Source organism: Podarcis bocagei, assembly GCF_964188305.1.
Source record: "Podarcis bocagei genome assembly, chromosome: 10".
NCBI lineage: Eukaryota > Metazoa > Chordata > Lepidosauria > Squamata > Lacertidae > Podarcis > Podarcis bocagei.
In genome coordinates, this window is record NC_138135.1 from 56,349,989 (window position 1) to 56,356,695 (window position 6,707).

General features: G+C 41.3%; 1 long non-coding RNA gene across 1 annotated transcript; it reads left to right on the forward strand.

Moving 5' to 3' along the window:
- The first annotated feature begins 651 nt into the window (after positions 1-651).
- On the forward strand, positions 652-4,700 carry LOC308596389. The gene is made up of 3 exons (XR_014012509.1): positions 652-1,410; positions 2,671-2,826; positions 4,473-4,700. It is a non-coding gene; the product is annotated as an uncharacterized lncRNA (long non-coding RNA).
- The last annotated feature ends 2,007 nt before the right edge of the window (positions 4,701-6,707 follow it).

The following is a 6,707-nucleotide window of genomic DNA, read 5'->3' on the forward strand; positions in this document are numbered from 1 at the left end:
ACCCTGAGGATATGAGGATAGGGAGATTTTAACCTTGCTATGGTCCTGATCCAAACAGGGGGCATTAGAAAAAACAGCTCTCATTTGTTTGAATGGGAAGTTGGCAGTTTATGAAAATGAAGGTAGCCCAAGCAGATGTGCTCTGCTTGTTAACCTACAGGATTGGTCTGGTGTGGTGGTTGACTGGCAGGTGGAAGGAGCCCATTCACATTTTGTGATGATCTGCTTAGTAACTGTTCTAGAAGGCTGTAGGAAAGTCACAAAGTGGCTAAATTGGGAGCAGGAGGAGAGAATCAGGGTGTGTGACTTGTACTTTTAATGAAGAGCTACCCTTTCCCCAATGTTCAAACACAGGTCGGGTAAATATTATTGACCACAGCCACCTCGCTTCCTGGGTTATTAGATCACATGCAACTTAGGGCAGGAGCTTTTCAAAATTTGAGTATACAAACCCTCCAACATTTATCCTATGAAAACAGGGACGTCATATTCCAGAATAATGATAATAGTTTTATTATTTACACCCTGCCCGTCTGACTGGGTTCCCCCAGCTACTCTTCCAACACATATAAAAACATTAAACATTTTTTTAAAAACCTTCCCTATAAAGGGCTTTGTATGTCTTCTAAAGGTTGTATAGTTACTTATTTCCTTGGCTCGGGGGGGGGGTGTCGCATAACTCCATATGCGCCAATATTTCTTAGATGAAAATAGGGACATCCTACGACACCCTCCAACATTTATCCGATGAAAATAGGGACGTCCTAAGGAAAAGCAGGACATTCTGGGATCAAATCAGAAATCAGGAAGGCTGCTGTAAATCCAGGGCTATCCCTGGAAAATAGGGACACTTGGAGGGTCTGGTTGTCTTCTCAGTCATATAGGAACATAGGAAGCAGCCTTATTCTGAGTCAGACCCCCGGTGTATTGTCTACACTGGCAGCCACTGACTCTCAAGGATTTCAGAGAGGAGTCTCTTCCAGCCCTACCTAGTGTCAGGGGTGGATTGAGGAGGAATGGTGGGAAACCCCGCCCCCTGCACATTCCCAAGAAGAGGAGGACAGTATAGATTTAGGACAATGGTTTGCAGAAGGTCATAGCTCAGAGGCTGCAGAGGGGAGGAGCTGGGAAATATTGAGAGAACAGCAGGAAGGAGAAGCACCAGGGCAGAGACAGCTAACAGACTCAGTGTCTCTAGAAAGCCTTCCTGGCCCCGCATCTCCCAGGACCAGGCGTGCCTTGAGAATAGTAGAACAGAAAGCTCAGAGGCAGAAAGCACAGATCAGCTGGTGTAGGGGTGATGTAGAATGGGAGGGACTGAGGGCGTGAGACTTTACTTGGAACAACGCCATTATCTAAGAGAGACTGCATTCCTTTGTCTCTCTCTGTGAATATTGAATAAACTACTTGGTAAGAACTCTTCTTGTTTATCTGCTTCTTGGCATCCCACCATGGGAGGCATAGGATTCCCGGAAACCTGATACCTAGAGATGCTGAGGATTCAACCTGGGGTTTTCTGTAGGCAAGGCAGATGCTCTACCCCTGAGCTATGACCCTTCACATAATTTCTCTTGCACCCAGATTCAGTCAAGGCTGTCACATCACTTTTTGATTAGGGGTAATACCATCACAAGATGTATAATCAATCATCAGTTTTCCATTTCAGGCTGGCATATGGTGATTCCATTTGAATCTACTCTTGTGTTGTATACTGGGTTGTGGCTGCAGCAAAATAATAGACAGAGCAAAAGAGAATAACTGTACGAGTTTTAGTCATTAGTCGCTCCCTGATTCATGGCTTATAGCATATGCCATTACATGGTGCTGAATTAAAAATAATAAAACAAAATGATTAAAAGCAAACTGTTGAATGAACCAGTAAAAGAGGAATAACCACCAGCATTACAAAGAGATAATGAAATGCGTTTTGTAAGCAAACAGTTTTCAAACCCACCCCCATTTTCAGATTTCTTTTGTTTTCATAGTTTTAAAGGGTTTAAATAAATCACACAATGCACATGCCTTTTTGACTAGCTAGCTGCAATGAACTAATATTTGTCACCTTTGTGATTACAGCAAACACTATGGCTGTGTACTGGATTTGATCTATGGTATACATTCTAGCTAGGCTTCTAATACTTTGGTTTTAAACGACTCTCAAGCATTTTAAAGAGATTTGACCCTGTTGATTTTACCTTTTAACCTCCTTTTCGCCAATCCCCTCATGAGGGAGGGAGAATCTCTTCTGAAGTCAAATATGACTGTGCTGTGTTTTCTTGGCAATTGTACATTTTAGGGTTGCCATACACCCAGAATTTCCTGGAAGTACCCGGAATACTGCAGTCAGAAGCAGTGTCTGGGTGGAAATAGGCAAAATGTCTTGGAAAATCCGGATGTATGGCAACTGCCATGTTGGCAGTGTTGTTTTTGCCGATTTTCCTGAAAAATAGCCAACAAACATCAATTTTGCCAAAAACTGTGGGTAAAAGTTTTGTATCTGGATTTTCACTTTTTGAAATATGGCAACCCTAATTTACATTTATATTGAATTTGATAGCACCATGGTAGCTGTTCCCAAACAGTTCAACAACATTTACATCTCACACCAGAGTCATTGCTCATTTGGTAAAATAATGATAATAATTATCCACTGCTGTTCTTTAACTATAGTGCTCCGCAGGCAACATTTTGGACAGCCTAATTTCTTGCAAAGCCCTCAAACCTTGAGGAACCTGGAGGTACTGAAAAGTAGAGGACATAAGATGCTGAAAAGGACAGAAACAAGAGAATGACACATGGCTTTGTGGGGATCCTGATCTGACTCAGGTGGGAAGGGATTATTGACATTGTGTTTTGCTTCTGGAAGGGGGAGGAAGACCCTATAATCACCAAATCTGCCTTGTTATTCAGCCCACAAAAGAACTGATGCACACCCACACACCGGTATTTAACATGTTTCTGTTAAGAGACTCATTGACAGACATCCAAATTCATCACCCTTTATTTGTCTCGCTTTGGAAACTCCTACCTTCTAACTCCTTTTTGCCTCCAACAAAAAAGCACACAAGGTTATTCTTTGAAACTGCTTCTTATTCTTTGTGTCATGCATAAAGGATTAGTAATTAGTAATTTATTAAAAGTATCAATAGGCTAAGTCACAAAATCTTCCAAATGTTAAGAAAGTTTCCTTTTACTATATAGCCATAACTTTAAAGTTGTCTTGGGACAAGTCATTAAAAATATACAGGGGAGTAGGGAAGTTTATGGATCAGATTCTCCCCTTCTGGGCGAAGTGTGCTCATCCTATTCAACCATTAATTTACATCTACTGGACTCTAGATACTCTTCCGCAGTCCTGTTATAGTCTCTTATCTCTCACTCCAGTAGCAATAATACTGATTCACTGAACACTGAAGCACACTTTCAGTTATAGCTGAAACAATTTACCTTTTTAGACTCAGGAACAAATTGATATAGTTGGCAAAATTTGTGAGAATCTTTCTTATCTTGAGCAAGCAAGTCAGGTTTGTTGGAGCAGATGTCCAAGCATGGGAAGAGCAGTGGAATCCAGAGAGATCAAATACCAAAAGGAGCTTTTAAAAAAGAAGAACCACCACCACAACAACTGTGCCTTACAACCTTATTATAGCTTGGTCCAAATGGGTTAGCAAGACATTCATTTTCTACAATGGCATTTAAAACAGTCTTAAGTTGCAAAAGTGTTCCTACAACCACTGGCAGTTCATGGCCTATGTAAATTGTTATAGTTGGTCAACTGTACTTTATAGTGTGTGTGTGTGTGTGTGTGTATGAGTGTCTGTATGCTATACAGTGGTACCTCTGGTTACATACGCTTCAGGTTACATACACTTCAGGTTACAGATTCCGCTAACCCAGAAATAATACCTCAGGTTAAGAACTTTGCTTCAGGATGAGAACAGAAATCGTGCTCCAGCGTCGCAGCGGCAGCAGGAGGCCCCATTAGCTAAAGTGGTGCTTTAGGTTAAGAACAGTTTCAGGTTAAGAACGGACCTCTGAACGAATTAAGTTCTTAACCCGAGGTACCACTGTACATGCATGGGTTGTCACTACCATGAGCCGAAAAAGGCCAAATCTGTGCAGTTTTTATGCATCTGTATTGCATGTACAAATATCTCCAATGATATTACTGATATTACTGATGTCACAAGACTTTATCAGGTCTTTTGAAGGCATAGTGTGATGTCACCTGTGCTGTGCAGGTTTCAGTCCTCCCTCTTCTCCTTGGGTGCTGTCTGATGATGGCAGCCAAGCTTTGCAGTACACACCACTGCACAAGCTGTTGCTGTCCAGGTTGTGTTTCACATGGTTATATCACATGTTCACAACACACCAGGAATCATGTGGTTTGAAACAATAGGCCTGACAGATCACTTCCATAGATTTATTTATAGTCCAACATCACACAAATTATTTAATTTCTGTTTCCACAGCAACCATCAAGGAAATCAGGCTGGTGAATATTACCAGTATCACCACATATACCGTACTGTAATGTATTCATAAAGGAATGTTAAAATACAAAGTCCAATTCATTCCTTTTGAGCAACAAATATGGTATTGCTTGCTTAGGCACGTGCAATAAACTTGGGCTCAGTATCTTGAGACTAGAGTTAACATTGTGGTTTTATTAATTGGCAGTTACAACTAGTTTTTGCAAGACCTTCAGCCACTCTGGTCACACACACACACACACACACACACACACACACACACTTGGGATCTTCTGTAAACTTCCATCCTCATGTTTCTTGTAAGGAAATGTATCTAAATTACTACAGTCACTATGGTATGCATGTCTATGTGTCACAAAGAGATACCAGTTACCCACGAAATGTGTTGCTGGACTCTAGTTAAGAGAACACTTCATGTTTCAAGGTATCAGATCCCCATCAGGCCTGCATTAGATGCTCTCAGAAACACATTTAGCTCACAAGCACAATGTTGGAGATTGCTGACTTTGGTGACAACCATGTGATTCTCATACTATCTAGTCTCAACCCCATACATTACTGTGGCTGGAACTCCAAACTGCTCTCCCTCTGTTCAAGACTCCATGATGTATTTTATGGGCTTACCAACTAGAGTAGGGATAGAGAAACTGGCTTGTCGGAGTTGGAGTTGAACAACATCTGGAATGCCACTGCTTCTCCATCTTGTGTGGAATGTCTCTACACTAGTGCTATGCTTTTTCTGGGTTTGTGTCAGTAGAGACGTCGGTGGGTGATACAAACATCATGGCTGTTCAACCAGCAATGAGAGAATATAGCTTTTGGTCACAGCCACATAGACCCAACTATGTGTGACCCAGCTTTCAGTGGAATAATGGGGGAAAATAAAATTGCAACCCTCAACCACATTACCAGAATTTTCTCAGAGTTGGAAATTTTCTTCATTTATTTAATAGTATTTTAAAGCTTCGTTTCTGGGCGAACCCATGCAAAGCAGTTTACAGCACATAAGACCCCCAGTAATGAGTGAGCAGTTAATGATCAGTAAACAAATTTGTGAAAACAAAACATGACAATACAATCCAGCCAATGAAGCAATCACATATCTAGTATAAAAACGTATGTTTTCAGAGCCTTCCAAAATCCCTTTGGTGTAATAACATGATGCAGATCTGAAGCAAGAAAATTCCAAAGCCATGGGGCCACCACAGAAAAGCCCATTCTCTTGTGGCAACCCACTCACTCATTTAGGTGGTGAGCACTTAAAGCGAGCCTCTTGTGCTAATGTCAGTGTGTGGGCAGGAGGTTTTTTTGGTTGCAGAACAAATTTCTGCCTGTAGTGTTCACCTAGTGCAGTTTTTTAGTTGAAGATAAATGCAAGAAAGGAGGGTGAGCCATCTGTGTAGGACGTTATTGCTGCAAACACACGAACCTGTATTTGCTAAAGATGTCTTTCTCACCTCCCAGACCACAAAAAGAAATGATTGTTTCAGGTAGCTGTGTGTACAAGAACGTCCTTTTTCTCTCTAAATACCATCAACAACACTTTCAAGTGATTTACTGTACCTTGTAATTGGTTTGCAGAATATGAATATTTTACTGCCACTGTGACAAGTCTCCACAGCATCCATAATAGTGGCATTCAGCAGGACATGATTAATTAGTTTTATGTTTTGCTCTGTTGTGAAGTAAAATGGTTCAATTTTTTAAATATATTATTCTGCCACAGAGAATGTACAAAAGGAGTATGTCATTGTAGGTCCAAATGTGTGGCTTCCTTGGTGAATCCAAACTAAGTCAGTCGATCCCATATGGGCTCCTTAGGGTGGAAGGATGGGACACAGAAAATAATCATAGAATCATAGAATTGTGGAGTTGGAAGGGTCAATGAAGTTCATATAGTCCAACACCCTGCAGTGCAGGAACCCTTTTGCCCAATGTATAGGCAGGCCTCCTTCCTCTGTTGTTTCTTGTGTTTATTTTACGTGGTTAAGTCCCATGGGGTATGCACCTGTTATGACTGTTCTTTGAAATGTGCTGCGTACATAAATGATGCTCATATTTTGCATGTATGTAAGGCCTGGTTGTGTGAGTTGGCATAATGGATGAGTTGGGTCATACATGCAGTACAGAGGCAATTCTGTGTGAGCCAGGCTGCATACATGATAGTGGGACCGGGATGCATGCCTCAGTTGCCAATCTACACAATGGGGATAC